The 27,657-nt window shown below is 40.9% G+C and overlaps 1 long non-coding RNA gene across 1 annotated transcript; it reads left to right on the forward strand.

The window, feature by feature from the left end:
- On the forward strand, positions 1–27,335 carry LOC138387238 (uncharacterized). The gene is made up of 3 exons (XR_011233928.1): positions 1–102; positions 22,644–22,725; positions 26,209–27,335. It is a non-coding gene; the product is annotated as an uncharacterized lncRNA (long non-coding RNA).
- Positions 27,336–27,657: the final 322 nt, after the last annotated feature.

Consider the following 27,657-nt stretch of genomic DNA (forward strand, 5'->3'; position numbering starts at 1 on the left):
AGTGGTTGGGAAAAATGGGTTTGGAAGGAGGAGAAACCCTTTTTGGATCGAGACTTTTGCTGATTCTGGGAACTGGTCTGATTTGAAGTTGTAAACACTGAAGTAAGTAATCTCTCTCTCTCTCTCTCTCATGTAAGAATGTGAAGTAATAAGTTCATCAGAAAACTCTCCCCCATCATTTTTACATTTGAAATATAGGAGAGATTTGTTTCATGGCACCAAGAAAGAGAAATCCAGAGAAAGGACAATAAATGAACATAAGGGAAAAGTAGAAAAAGAAAAACACTGTACCAACACTATGTGTTCCCAGCCTCTGTCCCAATGATGTATTTACTCCTTCATTTGAACAAGTACCTGGAATTAATATTAGTGTCTGCAAAGGAGAGTGATCCCTGGATGATTCTAGGCATTTATTTCACCTTCCCCTTGTTTGACTTGTAGAATAAGTGGAAAATAACTTTCAGACCAAACAACTTGTTGGAAATGACACTTTTGTACATCTGAACTTTTTTCTTACCACTCTGCGTGAAACACTACTCTTGTCAGCAAGTGACCAGTTTGTGAGATGAGGTGATAATTAAAGAATATTGCTATTGCTCTGTTGAAGTATTTGAAAATATGTGACATGCAATATGATCGTGGAAATAGAGATGAATTATAATTACTGTAAGTTTGATATACCCATCTGAAAAAAATACCTGAGGATTAAATTAATTAATCCATGGGAAATACTAGAACAGAGTGTGGCATGTAGTAAGTGTTCCTTAGTTATCATTGTTGTTATCTAGACTTTCTCTTCTTGTCAAATGCTATTTTGCTTTAGAAACTTCATGTTTATAGATATTAGAAGAAACTGGAAAAAGAAGTTGAATTTAAAAGGAATCTGAATGATTAAATTGTCCCAGGAGACAAAAATAAGTTTTATCTTCCCATACTGAAAATCAAAGTTTACATGTGTTCTGATCTCATTTCTGATTCATATTCAGTGAAATGAATATTAGCTTAGAGGTATGAAGAAAAGGATATCAGATCTAGAGACAAACTCACACTCAAACCCTGTCATGTCCTTTGTGACTGGGGCAGCTATTTTATGTGTAATCCTCAGTAGTATCATTTGTGTAATGGTAATAATTGCCCTGTGGTTGGAGGAAAGATAACATGAAAACAAATGTGAAAACTAGGTATGCTTTAAAATGGATACATTTTAATCAGTTATGACATAAGCATAGTATTTGTTTTTTGAAGGATAAGAAAAAAAATCAGTGAATCATCTGGAAAGGTAGCTAGTAAGGACTTGACTTCAAGTCTTTGCTCTCACTAGAATCTTTAACAAGTCTGTTAGTCCATTAGTTTATCTTCCCCTGTGAAATAATGTGCTTTCCTTCAGTAGCTTTCTTCCCTTTCCTCCTACCCAAGGAGTTCTTGGGAATTTAAAGGTGCACCAGATGAGATTCCTGCCCTGTTGAGTACTAGGGAATCAGTTCACATTCTGACATGAGAAGAACTCTGTTCTAGACATGTATAAGGAAACACTGGAGGATGAAAGAGTGCAGCTGAAGCTGCCTGCAGCAGTCTGAGAAAGCTTCAGGGAGGAGGGTCCACAGAAATCCTCCTCTCATTCAGGAATGAATGAAATTTCTCCCAGCAATGAAAAAATTTCATTGGCTAATAAGGCATAATGCAAAACTGAGACCTGTGTGTACCTGTTTCCTAGCAGGATTGTTAAGCAGGAAACATTGGCTTAGACAAAAAGCCATCTATCATAATTAGATAGTGTCAGTATTATGGAAAAGCAAAATAAAAATGTTTAGAAATTTCACTTCCAATACAAATGGTAATATTTATTGCTTACTCAATATGAGGCTTTTTCCTACGTACATTATATGTTTTAACTCACTGAGGATGCTGCTATTATTATACCCATTTGACAGAGGAGAAAACTGAAGCATAGACATGTGCAGATACTTGCCAAAGATTACACATCTAGAAAGTGAAAAAGCAGAGATCTGATCCAAGACCGTCTGGCTCCAAAGTCTAGGCTCGTATCCATTACACTCTACTGTCTCTACAGCAACAATCTGGAAGTTGAAATACCAAGGCGTTATTTCCAACGCTTTAAAATATTATTTACACTACAAACTAGTCTAGGTGATTTTCTAAAAACAGGCCTTCACAGTTTTGCAGTCATTGCCAAAGCATGTAAAATGTTAGTTTGGGAGGTTTACTAAGAATTTGAAAATCACTTTCAGATCCTTTGTAGAATTCCATGGGAACAGGAAAAGAGACTCCAGGTTCATTATTATAAGCATTTGGCATTTCACCCATCCATAATAGGGAGGACACCGAGCTAATTTCTTTCTTATTGACTTCAGTTAGCCATTTAGTCAATCAATCAATAGTCCATGTTGCAGAAGGCAATTTGGTTGGATTTATGTTAAAAATTAACAGTTGCGAAAATCAGAGGGAAGTTGGGTCCAAATGTTTTCCCCCTTTGAGAGTGACATCATTCTCCTAGGTGACAGCTTTTGAGCTCTCTGCCCCATTTATAGCTGAAGAATGTGGTTTGCCTGTTGTGACATTGAGCTTGTCATATTGAAAATAGTATTATTATTATTTAATGACTTCCTAGGTCTTGCTTTATGCTTGCTGAAATCCAAGGTGGTGAGCTCACTACTCCGAGCAGCCTCGCTCTGGCCAGCTGCCACCCCTTTGCGGGTGCCTGGGACTCTGCACTGAAACACCAGCATCTGGGGATTCTCCGGGGAGGCACTTCTCTTCATTTCTCTTTCCCTCATTTTCCTCCTTATGTTTCTATCTCTTCCCCCTCTGCTCCCTTTCACATATTCCCCCCGCCCCCCCAAACGCTCCGTTCTGCTTTTGGTTTTAAGAATGGCCTTGATTACAAATGCCTGTTCAGGCAAGCCCAGCCTCTCAGAAAGAAAACCTGCCATGGCCTTGGCGGCATCTCAGGTGGCACTTCGAGTGGTGCCAGGGACACAGAATCTGCTGCGGTTCTTGTGTCTTTATTAGGCCCCAGAGCCAAGGCTTCTAGGAGGAGCCTCACTTGTCAGCTGTCAGTCAGGAGGCAGCCCGTTCCTCCCAGGCGCTGCCCCCGCCACAGGGGGGTGACCAGACTGTAAAAATGAAATAGACTTCAGTGGGATGCCTGAAATTCATTTTCTCCCTCGGATGCTTTCATCTCACTCATTTCACTGTGTTTACAGGCCCACAGGTTTCCTGAGGGCAGCCATGATTTAGATTTACAGTTCCCCAGGCAGTCTGATTCTGAGGAAAAGTTATAACACCTGTAATGTATTACTGTCTCCTAGAGGAGCAAAGCATGTCAGGGGCTGCGGAGGTTGGCTACCCCAGTAACTGCAGACTCTCTCTGCACTGCAGCACTGAAAAAATGCAGGCTGGCTGGACAAGCCTCAGCCTCTCACTACCTCCCTGCTCACGGACACACAACACTCAGGTTCTTAGAGATGTGGGGGGTGTGTGTTGGGGGAAAATGATAATTTCAATGTGTAGTTCTAACAAAAGTCCAGCAGCCACACCGCAGACGGTGGACATGACAGAGAGAGTTCAGGTGTACGGTACAGAAACTAGACAGGGTTTGCACAAGGCTGAGATGGGGAAAGTGGTTGCTGTTAGCAAACACAGAAGCTCCCTACAAATGTTTGCCTCTCTCCTTCGTTCATTTCACTTACAATTTGGTGCATCCTTGCTAAGACAGGGTAGAATCAGCGTTAAGCTGAGCCTGGTGGGGTGTCGTCAAATGGGTGCCTGCAGGGCCCCAAGCCCAGTGAGAGGAAGTGATGAGCCCCGCCCTGCAAGGTGCCAATCTTGGTCATTCTCTGGTAGGAATTCAGATTCCTTGAGGGTCTGGCTGCTGCCACTCAGCTCCTTACCCACTTAAGAAGCAAAATCACAACAAAATCACTTTCTGAAACCAAAGGGGCCAATGGGCATTTGAAATGTTGAGCCAGGTTTATTGGACAGCTTGCCTCCAGCACAGGCTCTGGAACATAGAGATCCAAAGGCTTCATTGTCCTTCCTCACGGTGCACTGTCCTTGTTCTCAAAGATCAAGTCTGAGTTCAATTCACTATTCCTGACATGTCTGTGTTGCTCTCGCTTTCCTAAGGGTAGCTGATGCAGTGAGACACTAATTTGCTTCTGCACCCTCCCCTTCTTGTTTTGCTGTGCTGTCTAAGGTGCCAGAGGGGCTATTGGCTCTCACTGTGAGCTGCTCAGGTCAGTCAGTATGTTCACGAGGTGAGGAAAGGCGTGTTTGGATCATCGGACAGAAACCTACACTTATCCATACAGTTAAAGGCAGCCTATTAATAACAAAAATTTGCTTACAATTTAGGAGACCGTGTCCTCCAAAGCCCAGTGATAATCTCAAAGCCTGGAAGAACATGATGAGCTCTGACATCAATATTTACCTTGCCCCTGCCCTGATGCCCACGTGTCAGCGGTGCCCACCGTTATAAGTTCAGTAAATAATTTTTTAATTGGTGCTGGTCTTACCGTTAGACAAGATCTGGGATACTGAAGGAAAAACATCAATGACCTTTTAAATTTTAACCTTTCAGTTAGGGTTAGTTATTATTTTTTAAAAAGTGGAGCCCTCTGAAGGACCAGCCAAAAGCTTCAGGATCTTAAAGGGAAATATTACCTTCAGGAAGGCTGAAGAGTAAATGTCAAGGTGAGCAACGGAAAGAGTCCAGCACCCTAAGTGGGCTCAGCAAACCCTCTTTCCTTTGCATTCTAGAAACACATTTCCCAGCTTCCCTTGCAGTTAAGTGGAGCCACATGATTATCTTCTGGCTAATTTCCAGCGCTGATGTCGTGTCCTACATCTGTGTGCTTTCCCTTTCCACTGGGTGCATGCAGAGGAGAACCAGGCCCTAATGGATGTGGAATCACATGACTAAGGATCCTGGTCCCTGAATGACCCCATGGAGCAGAGACCTCACCGTGCCCTTCTCCCCTCTACCCGAACACACACCTCCATCCCATTGTAGCTTCTGACATGGGTGTGAAAAAAACTCTTATCATGTCAAGCCACTGAGATTTGGGGGTTTATACCTTTTAGCAATTAGCACTATTTATCCTAATTAATACATCTCTCTTTTTGGGCTCTGGATTCTGGACCATGAAAAGTACATAAAGTATTTTTATTTTCAGAAATTATTTGCACACCATGGCCTTCTAAGCTATTGTTTCTAATGTTGTATTAGAAAAATATCATTTTCTTTAAATATGAAATTTTTAAATTTATTCTACTTTTTTTTTACATACTCTTAATTTTTATTACAAACGTGCATGCATTGTATAGTCTGTTTAAAATCTTGTAGATGGATACCGCCATTCCCAAATGCCAATAAGAAAAAAAATTAACAGAAAAGGATAAAAAAATCAATCAGCCTAGTATTGAAAGATTTTGTAAACAAAACTCATAATTTTCTCTATGCCGGAATTTTTCACTGGTACTTATTTTTGAATACTATTTCAAAGATTAAGAATCTACTAGACTAGTTTAAGAAATTAAAATAGTGGTTCATGCCTGAAATACAGCACTTTGGGAGGCTAAGGTGGGAGAATCACTTGAGGCCAGCAGCTCAAGACCAGCCCAGGCACCATAGTGAGACTGATTCTCTACAAAAAGAATTTTTTTTAAATTAGCCAGGTGTGGTGGTGCACACCTGTAGTCCCCTCTGATACTCAGGTGGCTGAAACAAGAGGATTACTTGGGCCCAGGAGTTCAGGTTACAGTGGGCTATGATCATGCTGTGCCACTACCTGCACTCCAGCCTGAGCATAGAGTGAGAGCCTGTCTTTCTCTAAAAAAAAAAAAAAAAAAAGAAAGAAAGAAAGAAATTAATATAAGGTATTTTTTAAATTATCTAAGAGGTGTGCCAAAATGATCTTCATCTACACTAACTAGTATATTAGTTTCAAAACTAATTCTCTAGGAAGTTAATATGACACTTAGCTCTGTCTTGAAAAATCTCTCCAAGTGGTACTTTTTTAAAATTTTTTTATTGATACATAATTGTACATATTTATGGAGTACATATTATATTTTGATACAAGTATATAACATATAATAATCAAGGCAGGGTAATTGGGACATGATTCACCTGAAACATTTATCATTGCTTTATGTTGGGAACATTTGACAACTTCTAGCTATTCTGAAATATAATATTGTTAACTATAGTTGCCCTATTGCACTATTGAACATTAGAACCTTTTGCTTCTATTTAACATAATTACCCCTTCACCAAGACCTCTTCATTACCCCTTCCCACCACACTTACCTATCTCTAGTAGCCACCATTCTATTCACTATGTCCTTGAGATCAATTTTTTTTTAGTTCCCACATGAGTGTCAAAATGCAATATTTGTCTTTCTGTGCCTGGTTTATTTCACTTGAAATAATGTCCTCCAGATCCATCTATGTTTCTGCAAATGACAAAATTTCCTTCTGTTTTTCATGGCTAAATAATATTCCATTATGTATATACACTACATCTTTTTTATACATTCGTAAATTTATTCTACTCTTAAGCTACATTAGGTCATAAAAATAAAACCATTCCAGTTTAGTCAGGTACGTGGATGAATATTACCCATTTATTTAAAAAAATGTGTATTGCCTGCCTACATTGTGCCAGGCAGTGTTATAAATGCCAGGGATGGGGTAATGGTGACTATCATAAAGTAGGAGCCTGCTTTCATGGTGCTTACATTCTAATAGGGAAAGCCAATAATTTGAAAAGTAAATAAATAAATAATTTTTAAAAATGGTAAGTGTTGTGAACGAAGTAAAGCAGCTTGATAAATAAAGCAATGTGATAAAAAATGCTGGAAATAGGGGTAGGAGCAGCACCCTTCTTCCAATGGGTTGGAAGTGCATTGTGGAATTGATCTGAAGTTCTCTGTATATGAATTGTGATTTCAAGATCTTCTTTCTATGAAATGCTCTCGATATCTATAACTAAGTGGAAATTGTATTTGGAGTCCCTCTAGGATCTTTGTAATCCGAGCAGACCTTCTCTCTTGATGTAAATCTAGGACATTTGTTTCTTCTGGAGTGGGCCTAGGAAATAGGTGAGTTCTCAGATCATACCCAGTCAGCCGGTCATGGCTTCCCTGAGGAGCCTGATCCTGCTGTAGAGAACACAGCAGCTCCTTGTGGACTTCCAGACCCAGCTGTGGGGAGAATGGGCACAGCAAGGCCAGCTGGGTCCAGGTCCAGCAAGGGAATGCTATTTTATGCTGGACCAGAAATTGAAAATACTTCAAGAGATGGGAACTCTGTTATGTACACTTTCAAATTTTCTCAATTTTCAAATTTTAGGAGAATGAAGTGAATGACCAGAGTCTGAAATGTGTTCAAATCTTTGATATCCCAAGTATTTAATCAAAAGAGCAACTTTCAAAAGATAACTCTCAGTTAAAATAAAACAAAACACCTCATTATCAGAGTAATCTACTTAATATTTTACTCTAACCAAATTCAGAAAAGAAACTTTAATGGAATACCTTACTGGTTTAGCATTTATCTCATACAAAGGTGATATAAGTCAAAGTTTTTTCTTTTGGTTAAAAACAGTTCAGGAATTTCATATCTTGAGAACTTCAACATACTTTTCCCATCCCTCCCTGATACTCATCTTTTGTTGCTAGCAAGCCTTTTTTTCCCCACATCACCAATGCTTTTCTTGGTTGAACAGGTTCACCTTGCCAAAGAAGACAGGCAGGGTCATCAGTTTATATAAGGACCCCCTAGAAGGATATGCCAATTTGTGAACACTAATACAAAGTAAGTGTTCAACAGTAGAAAGTAAGATTAAATTAGACATGCTTTTGCTACCATTCAATTTGGTTTAGAATATTAATAATCTTAAGAAGAGCATCTCCTCTTTGCTTATATGCCATACATAAATAAATAAATAAATAAAATGTTTTAAAGATACTATACAGCACTCTTAAGGCAAAATTGCAAGTATGAATAATAAGAGCTTACATTTATAGTAGGCTTAATATGGGACAAACATTGTGCTAAGCACTTTACATGAATTATTTCTTTTAAAGATGAAGAAATGGAGTCCTGAGAGGTCATATAACTTGCTTAAATTTACATAGGTAGAAAGTGGCAGATCCAGGAATCCAATAATCCAAGACAGCCTGGCTCCAAAGTCCACGTTCTTAAATACCATATTTCCCATAATGAAAGATCAACAAATGTCAAGTCATCCTTATGATGAATAGTGCATTCTGATTATATGGGAAAAAAATCCATATTTCCAGACCAAAAATCTACTCTACTTTCCTTTTCATAACGAGGGCCTTTGAAATAGCAAATGCATTGTGGCCACTCTATACGGGACTTCTGACACACAGACTGTATAATCAGTTCTGAATCCCCACTGTTGATTTTTCTTCCTCATGGGCATGTTGCTTGGGATTTATGTGATTTTTCTGTACCATGTTCTACTGTGGCCAAATCCCACTTTACCTGATCCTGTTCCCCCAAGCCTGCGTTCTATGATGAGAGCAAACTCAGGGAAAAAGGGACATTCAGAGAGAGACATTAGACAAGTTCCCTAAAGACTCAGTCTTGATTTTTATTCTTCCTCAAGATGTTACTGCCATGATAGCACTCTGGTATGGCTTGGGACAGCTACAGCAGAATTTCTTGCTGTTCCTATATTAAGAATGTGTTCTCAGAAACAGCTGGTGTGTTACAAATGCAACTGAGTGCCTTAAGAAGTGGGATGATTGGAATCCCACTCCTAAGCACACAGGCTGTCGATGTTTGAGAGTTGGTAAATGAGATAGCAGGAAGGGGTATGATGGGACCTGAGGGTGAGAGTGGGAGCCAGGCTCCATGCGTCTGCTGGCTTTGTGAACCTGTGTCTTTCACCTAATCATGACCGTGGAGGACTGTTGTGGGAAGCAGTTAGTTTCTATTTGTCAATCAATTCTCAGATCTTTGCAGTGAGCTGTTGGCTGAGAAGAATGCTCTATGACAGTCTTCATGGACAAACTTGGATGGCATATGGGTAACTGTGAGCAGTCATTCTTCATTTCTTCTGAGACAAAATGGTCAAATTAGTGTAGGAGGGCTTTTTGTTCAGTTAGATATTAGGAAAATATCTTAACCTTAAGGAATGTATTGGCAGTAGCTGCTACACATCTCTTTTTGAAATAATCACAATGAACAATGATTGAATAAGATACAGTTTCCAATTCAATTTTATATACATTGTCCATTTGATCTTCCAGAAAACAGTTAAGTGGGTAGAACAAGTATTACTGTTATCATCTCCATTTAAAGATGAAGAAACAGAGACTTAAAGAGGTTAAGTGGCTTGCCCAGTCTACCTGCCTAAGAACTGGTGCTACTTTCATTACTTCTGTGCCCTTCCTCTCTTCTGAATCTCTACTTTTGGTTTACAGGACAGTGTGTTCTTGGTTCTTCATTTACCATTTGATCATTTTTCCTTATATTATTTTTTTTATATTGTTGAAGTACTGGCATTCCAGATCTTTGTTTGCCCTTTCCCTTCTCCTCCTTTTTTTGGTAAGCTGTCATTGAAAAAACTCATCCACCTCCTTTAGAAACCAAAGATTAGTTTGTTCCACATTCACTTTAATGTCTTTCTATTGTGTCTTCCTATACTGTAGAAGCTGGAAAGTTAAAGATGACATTTCCCAGACTCCCTTGCAGCTAGGTTTCAGGGTATAGAATAAGTTTTGCCCATTAGAAAATATGTACGACTTTAACATCACCATATAATTCACCCATGTAAAGTGTATAATTCAGTGACTTTTAGTATATTCACACAGCTGTGTAACCACCACTACAGCCAAGAAAATATGTGAGTTTTAAAAGGAAAAGTGAGGCCAAGGCCATCTATTTGCCACTTTTGATTGTCACTGCTGGCACACACAATCATGGAAGCACTGGGTTTCTCTGCAGCAGCTTTTTAGTATCCAGTTACTGACTTCTTATATGGCAAGAGGCAGTTGCAGCAGCAGCAGTGGTGGCTTCCAAGTTACTTAATTGAGCCTCCTAATTATTATGGCAAGTGTAGCTTTCCTGGCACATTATTTCTACAGCCATTTTCTCGGCATTATTCCTGAAAATCCAACTTAGATCCTGCTCCTCCAGCCTTTCCAATGATTTTATAAACACTTAATTTCCTTTATTAATTCCCTTGCTGAGTAAAGTAGCTAGAGCAATTTGTTTCTTACAAATGAACCCATTTGAGCTCAATATTTATATTTTTAACTTCCAACTTCTTACTAATCTTCTCCCATCTTGAAAGGCATCCCATAGTCAACATACCCCAAAATGAACTCATTATTCTCATTCATCAACCTTCTCTTCCTCTTGATTTTCTTATCTCAGTGAGTAGCTCTACCCAATAGCATATTTACCAAGCCAATAGACTTGGAATCATCGTTAACTATTTTCCCTCCCAATTTCCCTCCTCTCTTCCACAATCAGTTAATAAGTCACCAAATCCTAGATCTCAGGGTTCTCTATCGTCTCTGCAACTGCTAGACCTTCATTCTCTGTTGCTTGGATTCTTATAAAGAGTAACAGTCCTTACACCTGACTGGCCCTTCTTCCACTGATCAGCCCAAATGGACACCAGAGTGATCTCTCTAAAGCACTAGTCTCACTGTGGCATATTCTTTGTTAAAGTCATTCAGTAGCTCCTCTTGCCTAAAGTGGAAAATGTAAAATTTAAGCTCCTTAACATAGCATTTAAGGGCTTTCATGGCTTGGCCTCTGTCTAGCTCTTCAGGCTCATTTTCTGCTGATTTTACTTTTTCCCATTTTATGCTTTAGACATTTTAAACTATAAACCATGGCATTTCACACTCTCTTATTTGAGAATGCAGTTTCTCAACCTATTTTACTGGTGAATTCTTATTTATTTTTTAAAAATCCTACTTAAGTGTCATCTCTGTGACTTTGAAGACTTTATTGACCAACTTTGCTAAATGCTCCCACCACAACTCAATGTAATCAATCATTCCCTCCTCTCTTCCATTCAGTGTATTGTACTATTGCCCATATCTCACGTGTTATGTTTGTTTACCTGAATTCTCTCCCACTTGTTTGGTACTGTGTCTTACTACCTGTGTGCCCTAGACACCTAGCACAGAGCCTGATACAGAGTAGAGGCTCAGGACATACTTGAATAATTTCACTGAAATGCAACCCAGACCTAGATCCAGAAATCTTCTACTAAATGTTTAAGATAAAGGAGGATAAATCACATATTGAAATCAGTATGGGCTCCAGCCTGCCTGGGAGAGGAGACAGCATGGTGCAATCAAGAAAGCACTTTTCTTTAGCAATTCCACTTCTGAGTATATTTACTTCTGAGTCCAAAGGAATTGACAGCAGTGACTCAAACAAATATTGTGCACTGATATTCATAGCAGCATTATTCACATTAGCCAAAATGTGAAAACAACCCAAATGACCATTGGCAGATGAATAGATAAATAAAATGTGGTGTATACATACATACAATGAGATATTATTCAGACTCCAAAAGGAATGGAATTCTGATACATGCTACAACACGGATGAATATTGAAGACATTATGATAAGTGAAATAAGCCAGACACAAAAGAGCAAATGTTATATGATTCCACTTACATGAGATACCTAGAATAGTAAAAATTCAGAGAGAAATAAAGTAGAGTAGTGGTTATCAGGGGCTAGGGAGAAAGAGGAATGGATACAGGGCTTCAATTTGGGATAATAAAAAAGTTCTGGAGAAGAATGGTTGTGATGGTTACATAACAATGTAAATGTACTTAATGGTACTGAATGGTACACTTAAAATGGTTAAAATTGTAAATTTTACATTATGTATATTTTACCACAATTGCTGTGGTCTGAATGTTTGTTTCCCCCCCCCAAATTTATATATTGAAACCCAGTCACTCCTGTGAAGGTATTTAGAGGTGGGGCCTTTGAAGGTGATTAGGATGTGAGAGCAGAGCCCTCATGAATAGGATCAGTGCCTTTATAAAAAAGACCCCAGAGAGCTGCTTTTCCCCTTTCACCACATGGGGACAGAACTAGAAGGTTCCATCTACGAACCAGAAAGTGGGCTCTCACCAGACACTGAATCTGCCAGTGCCTTGATCTTGGACTTCCCAACCTCTGTGAGAAATAAACTTATGCTATTTATAAGCCACCTGGTCTATGGGATGTTGTTATAGCAGCCTGGACAGATTATGGTGATGACAACAACAACAACAACAACAACAACAACAACAAATGCATTCTGGTAATCAGGATATATGAGTCTTAGTCTCAGATCTTCCATCAAGTAACTATATAAAATTAAACTTGGTACTCTATTTTCCTGGGACTCAGTTTTCTTGTACATATAGTGAAAAGTCTGGAGTAAATGCTTGACAGTCCTTTCTAGCAATAAAATTATTTTGCCACCTGCTGGAGGATCCAGTTCTATTTGGTTGAATGTCCAAGTCACGTGACATGCTGCAGAGACTCCACCACATCACAGCCCTGAGGAACCTTTACAGCTTTTCTCCTGCAGGCTCCCAAAGTCCAGCTGCATTTCAGCAGAATGGCCCTAGTAATGGTTGACTAGAGTGTGGTACTTATTTGTGTCCATAGCAGATCATAAATGGAACAGAGTATGTACCCAGAATTCAATTCACCATTCATCCATCCATCCATTCATTCAGCATTTATTATGTACCTGTCATGTGTCAGGAACTCTCCTAAGTGCCAGAAATATAGTTATCAATAAAACATGTGATTCAGAGCATTTATAGTACAGTAGGAAACATGGGCATGTTAACAAATACTTAAAATAAAATAATTTACCTTTAAAAACCAAAATAGAGATATGTACAAAGAACTATGGGATTTTTAGGGTCACTTATTGACTGTGAGAAGTAAAATGTCACAGAGAAGGTTAATTTTGAGCCAATCTTGAAGAATGAATTCATAAGTAACAGAATTCCTGATTTTCCCCTTTCATGATCTACTTTTTGTGTTTATGTTGCCCCAACATGGCAGCTGGGGTATAAGAAGAATTTAGAAAAGGTTGCTATATCTATGGCAGGATGGCTGCTATAAATAGCATTTTTTCTTAAACCTGATCTCTCCTGATACATTCTCATGAATACACCCTCTCTTAATATCTTTTAAGGATCCCCTTAGGCAAAGATAAAATATTACCCACAATCTGCTATTCTCTTAATAGCTTTGCCAATGTTTGCAGTTCCAATGTCAATAGTCAGTATATAGCTTGGCTTTCAATGTGGGATTAAACCTCTTTTATTCTTGCAGTAATCAGAAAAGTAATTGGATAGTTAGTGTGCTTTTTGGAATCCCATTGAAAAAGAATGAGGTTCTGCCAGATCTTGTCATGGAAGAAGAAAACAGACACAAAAGGTGAAGAAAAAGCTCCTGAAAGGGAAGTGCTGACAGGTTACACCCATCACAAAACAGACACACAACACCCAAGGGTCACCAGCTTGGAAGACGTGCCAAAGTTGGCCAGCAGGTCCCAACATGCAGGAGTTAGAAGGGAACTAATTAATTAAAGAATGTCAAACACATTGTCAGGGTGAAGACAGCCAAAAATAAAATGGACTTCACATGGTTTGACCAGTAGGGGAAGAGTAAGACTGAACTCAAAAGAAATTTCTTCAGAAAAAGATAAGTTTCAACACATTTGATTCTATTATGTTGAGAAGACAAATTGCTCTTCCAAATTCTGGCAGAAATAAAGAAACTAAAAGCTTCCTAAAAAGAAATAAAAACTAACATTTATTGAGCACATACTATGTGCCAAACACTGAGAGAAGCCTTCTGGGCAAATAAGTTGATGCTTATTTGCAGGGGACACCATTTACATTGTAGTATATGTGGAGTTGTGCAGTGTTTCAGTGCTGGTGCCATTTTGTGTTACCTCATTTAATCCTTGTGAAAGCTCAGTGAAGGAGATGTTATTTTTACAGATGAGGAAACAAACCTGGGTCGTAACTCTGCCTCCCCAGTATACTAGCTATGTTATTATTGAATGTTTCTTAACCTTACTGGACTTGGAAGTCCTTCCCTATCCCACTGTCCCATATGGATGCCAGATGGCAGCCATTGCAGTAAATGGCTTCCATGGAAACAACAACTAAGGAAATCATCTCAGTCCATTTTGTGTTGCTATGGCAGATACCACAGATGGGATAATTTATAAAGAATAGAGATTTATTTCTTACAGTTCTGGAGGCTGGTAAGTCCAAAGTCAAGGGGCCATATTTGGTGGGTGCCTTCTTGCTTTACATCTCATGGCAGAGGGCAGAAGGGTAAGAGAGCACATGTGCATGAGAAAGGAAGGGTGATGAACTTATCCTTTTATCAGGAACCCATTTTTGTGATACCTAGCCCACTCACATAGTAATAGCACTAATCTATTCATCTATCTATCTATGATGGCAGAGCCTTCATAGCCTAATCACCTTTTAAAGGTCCCACTTCTCAACACCTGTTGCATTGGGGATTAAGTTTCCAACACATATACTTTAGAGGAGACATTTAAACAACAACGTTCTGCCCCTGACCCCCAAAATTCATGTCCTTCTCATATATGCAAAATACATTTATACTATCTCAATATCTCCAAAGTCTTAAACTCATTCTAGCACCAACTCAAAAGGCCAAAGTTTGGAATCTCATCTAAATTATTAATAGATACAGGTGAGACTCAAGACATGATTCATCATGAGGCAGTTCTGACTGTGAACGTGTGAAATCCAAACAAGTTATATACTTCCAAAATACAATGGTGGGGCAGGCATAGGATAGACACTCTCATCCAAAAGAAACAAATAGGCAAGAAGAAAGGGTAACTGGTCCCAAGTAAGTACAAAACCCAACAGGGAAAACAACATGAAGTCTTAAATATAGAAACTAATTTTCTTTGACTCCTTGTCGTGCATCCTGGGCACACCAGAATGGGCTTGGGCCCCCAGGGCCCCAGACAGCCCTGATTTTGCCCAGCAGCTCTCACAGATTGGAATCTTGTGCTTGCAGCTTTTCCAGGCTGGGGTTGCATGCTGGTAGCCCTATAGTTCTGGTGTCTCAAGGGTTGTCCCATTCCTGTGGCTCCACTGGGCATTGTTCTAGTGAGGACTCTCCTCAGTGACCCTACTCCTACAGCTCCACTGGGCATTGCCCTAGTGGGGGCTTTCTGTGGTGGCTCTGCCCCTGTGACACATCTCTGCCTAGGCCCCTAGGCTGTCCATGATGTCCTTTGAAATTTAGAGGGAGGAAGCCCTGTCCCCGCAGGTCTTACATTCTGTGTGCCTCAGTATTAGCACTCTGTGGAGGCCACCAGGGATTATGGCTTGTCTCTTCTGTGAGCAGTGGGTTGAGCCCCAACCCGGCCTACTTGAGCCATGGCTGGGGTGGCTGAGGGGTGCTCTTCTAGGAGCAAAGTCCTAAGGCAGTACAGGGCAGCAAATGCTAAGTTCCTGTAAGCACCTCTCTGGAAAACTTGCCTTCAGGGTCCTAGCTTACCTTGAAGCTCTCTGAAATGCCTTTGGGGTCATTCTCTCATTTTCTTGATGAATGGCACCTGGCTATCTTCTGGCTATACTAATCTCTTTAACAAACAGTCTCTTGGCCAAACTCTTAGTTTACATCTCCTAAAGATGCCTTTTCACTCTGTACATGGCCAGGCCATGGATTTTCCAAATTTTTACATTCTGTTTGTCTTTTAATTATAAATTTCATCTTTAAGTCATTTCTACCCTCTAGCATCTTGCTATATATAGTTAAAAGTACCAATGCTTCTCCTTCAATATTTTGCTTAAAAATTTCTTCCACCAGGCCGGGCGCGGTGGCTCACGCCTGTAATCCTAGCACTCTGGGAGGCCGAGGCGGGTGGATCGCTCAAGGTCAGGAGTTCGAGACCAGCCTGAGCAAGAGCGAGACCCCGTCTCTACTAAAAATAGAAAGAAATTATATGGACAACTAAAAATATATATATAGAAAAATTAGCCGGGCATAGTGGCGCATGCCTGTAGTCCCAGCTACTCGGGAGGCTGAGGCATGAGGATCGCTTGAGCCCAGGAGTTTGAGGTTGCTGTGAGCTAGGCTGACGCCACGGCACTCACTCTAGCCTGGGCAACAAAGTGAGACTCTGTCTCAAAAAAAAAAAAAAAAAAAAAAAAAAAAAAATTTCTTCCACCATATATCCTAGTTCATCACACTTAAAATTTGCGTTCCATAATGCCCTCAGGCATGTACACAATTCAGCCAAGTTCTTTGCTACTTTATAACAAAGATGTCTTTGATTCCAGTTTCCAATACCTTATTCCTCAGTTCCATCTGAGACCTCATCAGAATGGTCTCTACTGTTTATATTTCTACCAACGCTTTGATCATGACCACTTAAGTAATCTCTAAGAAGTTCCAGACTTTTCCTATATTTCATGTCTTATTCTGAGACCTCAGCAAAATTGCCCTTAACACACCATTCATGGCAATCTATGTTTTTAATTGTCTGCTCCTCCAAACGCATTGAGCCTCTACCTGTTACCCAGTTCCAAAGCCCCTTCCACATTTTCAGGTATTTGTTATAGCAAAAGCCCCACTTCTCAGTACCAGTTTCCTGTGTTTGTCCATTTTGTGTTGCTATAACAGAATAGCACAGACTGGATAATTTATAAAGAGCAGCGATTTATTTCTTACAGTTTTAGAGGCTGGGAAGTCCAAGCTTGAGGGGCCTGAATCTGGTGAGAGTCTTCTTGCTGCATCATCCTATTGCAGAATGCAAAAAGATAAGAGAGCACATGCATGCAAGAGAAGAATGGGGTCGAACTTACCCTTTTATCAGGACCCCACTGTCATGATAAGGAACCAACTCCTGCGATAATGGCATTAACCCACTCATAAAGAAAGAGCCCTCCTGACCAAATCACCTCTTAAAGACCTCACCTCTCAACACTGTTGCATGAAGATTAAGTTTCCAACACATGAACTTTGGGGGACACATTCAAACCACAGCAGAACTAGTCCTAATGCCTCCAGGCTCTGCTGGCCTAAACAAAATGCTGACATGGACAGTTTTCCTCAACTCTTCTGTTTTTCTCCTAAAAAGTTTTCTTCTCAAGCCTTCTTCTCCTTCCATTCAAAAACCTGCCCTCAAATCCTGGCTTCATGTCAGGGCATAAAATTCCCAAGAATCTTTTTTGGTTTCAACCCTCTCAAGAACATCTGTATTTTAATAGGGAACTAAGCATTGACCTAGAGTCCCTGATCAGCCATTGGCATCTGTCTGGAAACCTTAGAATCTTACCTGAAAGAGTTTTCCTGCCAGGTTTTTTTTTTTTTAAAGCCCACTTTTGGCATGGTGTCTCCATTTGTGGCTGCTTCTAGAATAAGGCTCTTAGATTTATATTGTCACCAGGGAAGAATGCTGTAGTGTGTCTGTTGCATCCATAGGCAGGCTTCTGACTCTATTTGCAGATTCTCCTCTTCTGTATCTTTATATTTGATGCTGTCTTTTGGCCTAAGTGTAAGGTTAAAAGCACTGCTCACAAGAAGAAAAGATGAAAGAAGGAAGAGCAAGGACCTTCATGCCCACCCAAATGAGACTACTCTTACAGTCCCTTGTTATGCCTTATTTCTATGGTTTGTGGAATTTCCATCAGAAATGAGAGAAACCATTATTAGGCTAGGCTCTCTTTCCTAATCTAGTCAAACCCAGCCATTTCTCTTTATATGCAACCGAGTGCCAACTGGTCTTACAATTGCAGAAATGAAAATAAATAAATGAAATAGTTGCCCCTTAAAAGAATGTTATAAATCCCTGCTTTCAACCAAAATAAGAAAATTACAGAAGATAGATGTTTAGGCTTCAAGAAGTTGTTAAAGGGGGGAGGAGAAGGGGAGTTGGTGATCTTCATGTTTTAAAATCACACTAGCAAATAGTCAACTACTCCATTTAACTTGAGGCTATTCTTGCTTAGATTGCAAGAATAATTTCTCCCTTAAACAGTAGGTACCATTGACATTTAAATTATTTTAGGACCACCAGGTTTGTGCCTGTTGCATGGTAACAGGCCGGTACACCAACACAGCAGGAGTTGTAGCAGAGAAAGAATTTAATGATCTAATGGCAGCCAAGCAAGGAGATGGGAGGGAACCTCAAATCTGCCTCTCGGAGGTGTTTTGGACTGGATATTTTAAGGGAATTTTGGTGAGTAGGGGGCTGAGGAGCTAGGGGTTGCTGACTAGTCAGGAAGTGAGGGGTGAAGTCACGGGACAGGGAGGTGAAGAAACCGCATTCCTGTGCTGAGTTGGTTCCTCAGAGAGGGTCTTCAGACGGGCTGCATCAGTGGCCCCACTGGAATGCAAGATCTGGAAAATATCTCAGATGGAAAACTTGAGCTTTCTTAATGTTAAAGATGTTATCTATAGAAGCTAGGATCTTGTGACGGGGGCTATATGACTTTTAAGCAGGAAGCAGCTATAAGGAAGTGGGCTATAGGGCAATGTGGTTCATGCTTAGCCATGCTTCTACTAAAATCCTAACAATTTAGTTGTATTAATTTTATGAGGACAGTTTCAAAATCATCCTTACAGGGATGATTCATGCCTTCCCTTGGGTTGCTGTTTGTTATATTCTCCTTCAGGGAGCTTGGAAAAAGAGGTTTTCATTTTGTTTCACTCTCTTGAAAGTTTTGAAAGAACTGGAAAGAGACACTGACAAAGATAATATCCACTGAGCACGAGTTATGTACTTGGTTCTTTGTAGAAATGACTTCACTGAATTCCTCATAATAATACTCCAGTGTAAATCCTTTTATTGCCATTATACAGTTGGGTATACTAAGTCCCACACATTGTGCTGAACTTACTCAAGCCACTCACTGTAAATGGCAGAGCTGTGACATGAGCCACCCCCTTATGCCACCTCCCTGTACCATCACCCCTGACATTCTCAGTCCCAGTCCCAGACTTTCCTGGTTATCTACTTAATGTGAGAAAACTGGAGGGAACTTAGATTCTACAGCAGTCACCTTGGGTAGCATATTGTTGCTTCTGACTCTGGAAATCATTGTTGATCCTAATCCCAAGCTACAAAACTGCTCAGGTCAGAGGAAAACACCAGAAAAGCTATGAATCAGCAACGTGCAGTCACAGAGCTGGGAGGGACTTGATGATCATTTTGGTTTTTTCCCACTTTGGAGATAAGGGACCCTGAGGCCCAGAGAGAGACTGATGTGTACAGGGTCACACAAGGAGTTAAGCTCAGTTTAGAATCCAGATCTTCTAAGGCTGGTGCTTCAAGGCACACCCCTACAACCACGCCCAGAGTTTCCTCTTCCACACAGCTCCAGTTTCCCGTCTCCAAGCCTCAGGTGAGGTGTGGATGTAGCCTTTGAGGGCATGCTGAGAAAAAATAATTCAGACACTGCACTGCTTCAGGATATCACGTCATTCAGTTAAGGATCCTAGACATCATGGGGCAATCAACCTCAATGACAAGATACATCCAGTTTGAGATCAGAGTCACCAGTGCAAGTCCCAGCACATGGCCCCTTGCTTGTTTTGATTTATCTATTGTCTAAAAGATGATCCAGAAGTTGGGCGCTACTTCTAAATCACCAGGTTTTTCATTGTAAGTGACAACCTTTGCATTTTATTAGCATGGTCCACTTTTTAATAAGCCTTTACAGGACCAATATATCATAAAAACATCATTAAAACCTTCCTCTCTACTGGTTATAAATTGCCTTGATGGTGCTGTGACTACATCTCCCAGAGCACCTTTGACAGAATGAGCCTTAGGATCCAGGCATGTCATTGTCACAGCAGAAGGATGACATTGCAGCCCAGCCTGACTCTTCTCCATGGGGAAAACACATATGGGGGTATAAGAAAAAGAGACAGGCAACTGTCTGGGGTGCCACTGGTGGGTCTGTCGCTGATGAGCTAGCTGTTAGACTTTGGAAACCCACTGAACTTCTCTGGGCCTCTTTTATCTGTGAAATGAAATCTGCCTTGTCTAGCTCACAAGGTTACGATGAAGAGCAAATGAGACAACGTATATGAAAGCATTTTGAGAGCAGGTTAGCTCTTCAGAAAGCAGACTAAGACAGATTTTAGAGTGCAGGATGTTTATTGGAGAGTGCCCTTGGGATCACATGTCTAGAAGAGAAGGAGGCGATGTTGAACAGAGGGAGAAATGTGGTAATTATGCAGGCCCAGTGACAACTTCAGCCACCCCCATGATAAGATCTAGAGCTAACATGGCCTGTCAGCATTGTCTCAACTTTTGCTGAAATGGCCAAGCCTTTACAGCTGGCATCAATTAGTCATTGGATGTCCTTTGCCTCAGGAAGGGGTGTGAGCTCAGGCTAGGTGGCTCTCTGCAGCTGAGGTTTGATAGGTGAAGGCTGTCTGCTGATTGCATTCCTAGCAGCTGGGGCAAAATTCTTTCCTTGAAAAGAGAACTTCGTAGTGCATCCCAATGTCTACCATGGTCTACCCCTTGCACTGTCCAAATTCACATCTTCATATACATTGAGGGGACAGCTCTTCCAGGATTTTAAGGAGCTTCTTTTTCTTGGGGGAAACTTGAAAAGGGAGGTGAAAAGGACAAACTAAAGTCCTTGCTGCTGCAACTGATCTTAGGCCTACAATAGATACTTTTGCTGACCCTCCTCCACTGTCTGTTTAGGGTTCTTCTCATCTCTGCTAGCACCTCTGCTTGTCTCAGATGCTGACCTGGTATGGTGACCCAGACCCTCAAGCTTGATGGGTTTGAACACCTGGTCCCAGTGCCCTTCTCAGGCCAGGCTTGCTTTACCTGCCCGTTTCCTTACATCATTAGGCAAGCAAATACCAAGAGGCACCCAAATGGATCTCCTCGGCACCAAAGTAGTTTTGCCTGCCCCTATTGTATAAAAGCAGCCCTCTAATAAGGGTTGGTCCCTGGGACAAAAATCCTGAATTAAGCAGATGAAAGCTGTAGCTTAGTCTATGTACTTATTGTACTTTAGCTGTGTTCTCTGGCTGAAGTGCTCCGCTGTGGGTGACCAGGACTGCTAAACCCACATGGCCCAATGTTGTGAGGATGGAAGCATAAATTTCCTGAGTCATTGGGAGTGATGGTAACTGGAGCAGCAGACCACCTCTACCCTTTGATTCACATGCCTGTGTATTCTGACTATGAGATACAGAGCCTCATATGCAGATCTTTGGTTCAAGGTATCTACTATGTCCTGAAGGTTGGCACAGCATCCTTGTAAAGAACCACTTCTGAGCTGGTGCTTCAGCTGTATCTTCTGCAAGCTGTTTCAGTACTCTGTCAGGCCAGCTGTGTCTGAATGGTGAGTTATGTTGCATGACTAGTGAATTTCATGGTCCACATTCTCTCACTGTCTTCACTGTATAGGGTCCCCTGGTCTAATTCTCAGATTTTTTGGACCCCATGCTGATGGATCACTCTGTAAGCCCCTGGATAGTGCTTTTTATTGAGTCCCCAGGGACAAGAAAGGCACACTCATACCTGACATATGTGTCTATTTTTGTCAGAATGAATCTCTGCCATTTCCTAGAGTGAAGGGGTCTAATGCAGTCAGTTTGCCACCGAGTGGCCTATTCATTTCCTGAAGGAATGGAACTGTATAAGGGACTTAGCATTGGTCTCAGTTTTTGATAGGTTGACATTCAGTGGCATTAGTTTCTAGTTTACCTTTTATAAAAGGAAACCATGCTTTTGGAATACAGACAATCTCCATCCCTGCTATTGTTGCCACTTTGTTCAACTGAGCATCATACCAAAACTAGATTGGCCAAAAACAGAGGGTGACTGACATGAACTGGCCAAGTCATTTTGTCTATTTGGTTGTTTACTGTCTCTACTGCTGTAGAAACTCTCTGATGGGCATTAATTGGCAATATAAAGATTTTCACACTCTGAATCTACTCCCAGGCATATGTGGATGCCACCCCCATTGTCTTCTACTTTCCCTTCCAAATCCTTCACCGGCCACCCAAGTTATTAACTATTATACTTTCTGTGAGTCTATATATTCAGACTTCAGGCCACTTCTTTTCTGACATTGTTATTCTTCTTCCTCCACTATCCATTTCATATTCCCTTCCCCTTGGCTAGCTCCCCCCTGCTGCTCTTGCTTGCTTACCTGCTATGCTGACCTAAATCCTCAAGCAGGAAGTGTCTTAGCACCTGATCTTGGAGCCCTTCTCAGGGCAGAGAAGAGTGGATGATCAGGTGCACTTCCAAAACTTTGCCTTTAGAAATATTTTCTCTCACAACTTTTTCCCAAGGCCAACCTGAGTGAAGGTGTAGTAAAGCCATCCACTTCCAGCTTTGACACATGGAATGAGCCAACCCATTTATCTGTGTCACATAAGTCCTTTTCTTCTCAGCCAGCTGCTCATAAGGGACCTCTCCTACCTGCTCTATACAGCTGTGGCCGTGATCTCAATGGCGCAATGGTGGTGGATGGTATTGAAGTCTGGGCTCCATGCAGCTGACTTACATCTTCCCTTTTTCCTGCTTGTGCTTTATTCCAGATGTCACTCCCATCTTATCATGTGTTGTTGCTGGGCCTGCCTGACTTTATGACTTTTTGGACCTGACAGAACCCAGTTCATGGTAGGCCATTCTGGATGCATAGTCATTTAATGTTCCGTGTTCAAATGCCCTGTATCTGTCAGGGATCAAAGCATGCCAGAAGTTGTTTTTCAAAAAGTGGATCATTCCCCAATGCAAATAGCATGGGCTCATTCCAGAAGCTTAGGCATCTGTATTGCTGTTCTCCCCTTTGGGCTTGCCATAAGTTCCATAAGATGTCTTTTCCCAGAACTGGTACCTTTAATACAGTAAGGTCTTCAGGATGCTTGCACTGCATCATGAACTTGCTACTCAAGATCCCTTTCTGCTTTGGGCTACCTAAAAATGAACAGCCTTCTTTAGATGGACCGAAGTAGCATTCCAAGGTGTGGATTATGCTGCCGTCAGAACATGAAGAGTTCTAACAGACACTGTTCTTCCTTCTTTTTTGTAGTAGGAAAAGCGTGATGAAATAATTTGACTTTACTTTTGATTGGATGGCTTAGCATGCCACAATCACTGGACCTTTCACAGTTTTACTAATGTACTGAAACTGATCTTTGTAGAATGTATCTAAATACTGGAGCACATGTACTAAGGTCTACAAAGTGCTAGCCTCTTCTTATTCAATTAGCCCAATAAAAATGATGTTACCAAAGTACTGGATTAATGCAATATTCTGTGGGATGTCTAGGTGGTTCAGATCTTTTCAAACTATATATGACAGATGATGGGAAGAATTAACATAATCCTAGAACAAAACTATAAGAGTATATAAGTGTAATTAGCCCAATAAAAATGATGTTACCAAAGTACTGGATTAATGCAATATTCTGTGGGATGTCCAGGTGGTTCAGATCTTTTCAAACTATATATGACAGATGATGGGAAGAATTAACATAATCCTAGAACAAAACTATAGGAGTATATAAGTGTATGTTAGTGTTCATTACATGTGAATTCAAACTGTTACTGGTATTCTATTTAATGTAGAAAGAAGAGAATGCATTTGTAAAATCATTGCCATATATCATGTACCCAGGGTCATGTTAATTTGCAGAGATATCACATCTGGCTCAGCAGCTACAATTGGAGATACTATTTAGTTGTGTTTGTGGAAGCCTCTTACCAGCTTTTAGGATACATCTGTTTTTTTTCAGGGGCTACACTGGTAAATTAAATAAGGATGTGATGGCTACCACCATTCCTGCATCTTTTAGATCTTAAGGGTAGTGCTAATTTTTGCCATCCCCCTAGTATAGAACATTATTTTTATTTATTATCTTCTCAAGGAGAGTGGATAGAGGAGAAGTTTCAAAGATTTATATTTGGCCTTTTCATTAAGGTAAGGCCTCATGAGCCAAAGGACCCACTGTGGGAGCTGTGTTGACCACAAGCTATATCTATCCCAATTACACATACGCAGAGTGGGAAAAAGACTAAACATATGGGTTTGAGGACCTAATGGAACCTCTGTGAGCTGAACTTTTACCAGGATTCAATTTATTAACTTGCCCCTATAACAAAGGGGATATGTTGATACTTCAGGTCTCCAGCCACTTTGACTGCTATGATCTGAATGTTTGTTTCCCTCCAAAATTCCTATGTCGAAACCTAACCCCCAAAGTGATAATATATTAAGTGTGATCTTTGGGGAGTGATTAGGTCATGAGGGCAGAGCCCTCATGAATGGGATTAGTGTCCTTATAAAAGAGGTCTGATGGAGCTTTTTTACTCCTTCCACCATGTGAGGACACAGCAAGAAGGTGCCATCTATGAGGAACAGGCCCACATCAGACACCAAATCTGCTGGTGCTTTGACCTTGGACTTCCCAGTCTCCAGAATTGTGAACGATACATTTCTGTTAATCAATTATTCAGTCTAAGGTATTTTTTATAGTAGCCTGATGTACTAAGACACCAAACCTATATCCAACAATTCTAAAAATGTTTGAATCTCTCCCTTCCCCAGTGTTCAGTTACCTGGGTAAATGGCTAAGGTTTTTTTTTTAAGAGACTGGAGAATAATTATTATGCATACTTGTTATCATGTAGTAGAGTCCTTCTTCCTGTGGAATTAATCAATGGATTCTAGACCCAAAAACTGCATCAGTTCTAGAAACTGGGCAAGGGATTGTGACATTTTATTGAGGTGACTGCACCCAGACTCCTGATTATCCCTGATTTCCTCTAATGGTGGAAGTTGAATAGTGTCCCCATTGGCTGCCTGACTATCTTGCCTGTAGAAATGCTGTATTCTTTATACCATCTCAATAACTCTCTGTAGATCAGTCCCCCTTGGTTACCACTCTGACCTTCCTCTTCATTACAATGACACATACATTTATTTTCCAACTGCAAGCACTACCACCTGACTTCTATTGTTTGGAGTCTTAACATCTCCATTGCTTCAGTGAGCCTAGTTCTGTAATGACTTCACCTACCAACATCTCAGATCTGTAGACAAGGGCTCCCCTGAGCTGTTTAGTGGTGCTCATGTCCCTCTTGCAGGGGCATTTCTATGGCCTTACCAACTGGTGTGTCCTGGGTTTTCCTGTGGTGCATAATCAACCTGCTGTTGTCTGGCTTTACATAACGTACCCACTCCAGCTTGCCCATTTCCCTCTGCCTTTCACTCCCTTCCTCCACCAACCACATGAGAATTCAATGTTTGAACCTCAGAGTGATCAGCACGGTCTTTTGAGTTTCTAGAGTCTTCCTAGCAGCATATTCACACTGTCTCCTGGGATTCTTGCCAGGGTGTTAAATCCTGTTTCTCAGGAGAGCACTCCCAAATCTTTAAACTCTCCCTAATTCAATTTAATGTTCTGGGCCTTTTGATCAAATACCTACCTCAAGATCCCATTCCAGATTAGTGGTGCTAGATGTTAATAGAGAGTGCTAGGCCATATCTGCAGACTCAGGGAGTTTAGGAGAACCTAAATATTCAGGATTTGCAGAGCCACCAATGCAGATATTTCCATCCCATATGTCAGGGTCCCAGGGTTTCCCAACCAGGGTCCTGACCGTGAAATAGCAGACCAACCTTGGCTCAGAATTTAACATTCTTTGGAGGTTGGCTGCTCTTATAACTAAGTTCTGAGCCTGGTCCTAAGCTTTCTCTGCCCTTTCACTGCAGAAGAGAGTGTCTTCATGTGTCAGCAAGGTAGCCCTCTCACTTTCACGTTTGGCTTCCCATTGCCTGTTAATTGCTCTCAGCCTTTCATTATCTTTTTCCGGAATGTCATCTAAGCTGTGTTTAGTATTAATCATTGAAATCTATTGTCACTATAGTTACTTTCCCCTCACAGTTTTCAAAAGTCTGGTACATTGCACCAGTCCGTGAGCTCCTTTCTACCTATATAACATCCTCGTTTACCTCCAAGTGAATTATTTCTATTTGCCAGACACTGTGCCACATGCTTTACATGTTGCCTGTTTCAGTTTTCACATTGACAACGAGAAGTTTGGAAGTGGGATCTTCCAAGCTCTAGGTTAAACCGAGGCTCTTTATTTTTATTTTAGACACAAAGAGGCAGGAAGACCCACAAGTACTGTCGTGCCATTGCTGACATACAGACTCTGAAGTCAGTTCTTGCTTCATTTCTTGGAAAAATGTAGTTGCGTCTGCAGAGCATAAATCTGTAAAAACACAAAATTAATACATCATATCCATCTTCAAAGTATCCACATTTGGGAATTGGGAAACTACAGCAAGTATTTTTCCTGCAACAAATCAGAGACTAAGCCCGACACTGAAGCCCCAGAATGCACCTGTGTTCGACAGTCCTATCTGGGGAGTAACCCTGCGTGATCTACTGCGCTGGCTCTTTCAGAGAGAAGCCTCAGAAGGGAGGAGAAGAATGTCTGCGGCTTTGTCTGGGGAAAAATAAAAGACATAATTGTTCTAAAAAAAGGAAAAATTGGTATTTCACGGGCAGCCCAAGTTGCACAGGAACACTTTAAACTTCTGTGGCTGGTATCCTTCATCTGAAAATCACCAACTTGTTTAAAAATCCCTCATCTGGGGGTTTGGCTGCCTGCAATCATGCAATCTGAAACTGAGTGTGTCTAGATACCCATATGTCCGCAGTAGGGGGCCCCAGGGTACTCTGGTGGACTGAAGCCTGAATTCCTGTCACCAGCATATGCGAAGCAGCTAAACAAGAAATCCATTTTCGAACATGAGTTATCAGCCATTAAGAAGAAGGAGCCATGTCGAAATGAGGTCATGATTTCACTGGGCCCCAGGGTTTATGGTAAAGGGAGCATTTCTGCCCCAGACATGGCACTTGAGCACACTGTACATTGTTCCCAATCCTGGCTCTCTTAAGATAGAGATAACCTGACATTATCTGAGAACAGTACAAGTGGTCATGGTGCACAGAGCTTTGGTGTGTGTGTGTCTGTGGGTAATGAATCTAAAACCCTCCCTCCAAACTGAGTTTGGTTTGATGTTTTTCTGTATGCACCTACAGTATTTAAATTCTCTCTCCTTTTATTTAACTGTGAAATTATACTTTTTCATTGGTAAGCGTTTTGGCATGTTGCAGGGATAAACGGCATTGTGGAAATAAAGCTGAGTTATGTTGTAGCTAGAATATTAAAGCAGCTTGGAGAGAGGCTCAACCGCACCTGGAATGGTGGGTGGCAGTGTGGACTGGGAGTCAGGAACCTGAGGGCTTGTCCTCATGCTACCACTGTACCAATATGTGACTTTAGCCAAGTCATTTGTCTTCCCTGTGTTCCTGTTTATTTACTGGCAAAATGAACAGAATTGCAGGTGGTCTACAAGATCTCTTTCTACTTCAGCAGATTCTGATCACCATCATTTTGCAGAAATCTTTTACTCACCTACAAATATTTCCCTACTCTTATGTGCCTTATACTGTGCTAGATCTTGGAGATTCAGGAATAAATCATCTATGGTCCTGCTTCCATAAAATTCACAGTCTAATTCAGGAGGGTCAGCAG

Source organism: Eulemur rufifrons, chromosome 7 (genome assembly GCF_041146395.1).
Source record: "Eulemur rufifrons isolate Redbay chromosome 7, OSU_ERuf_1, whole genome shotgun sequence".
NCBI lineage: Eukaryota > Metazoa > Chordata > Mammalia > Primates > Lemuridae > Eulemur > Eulemur rufifrons.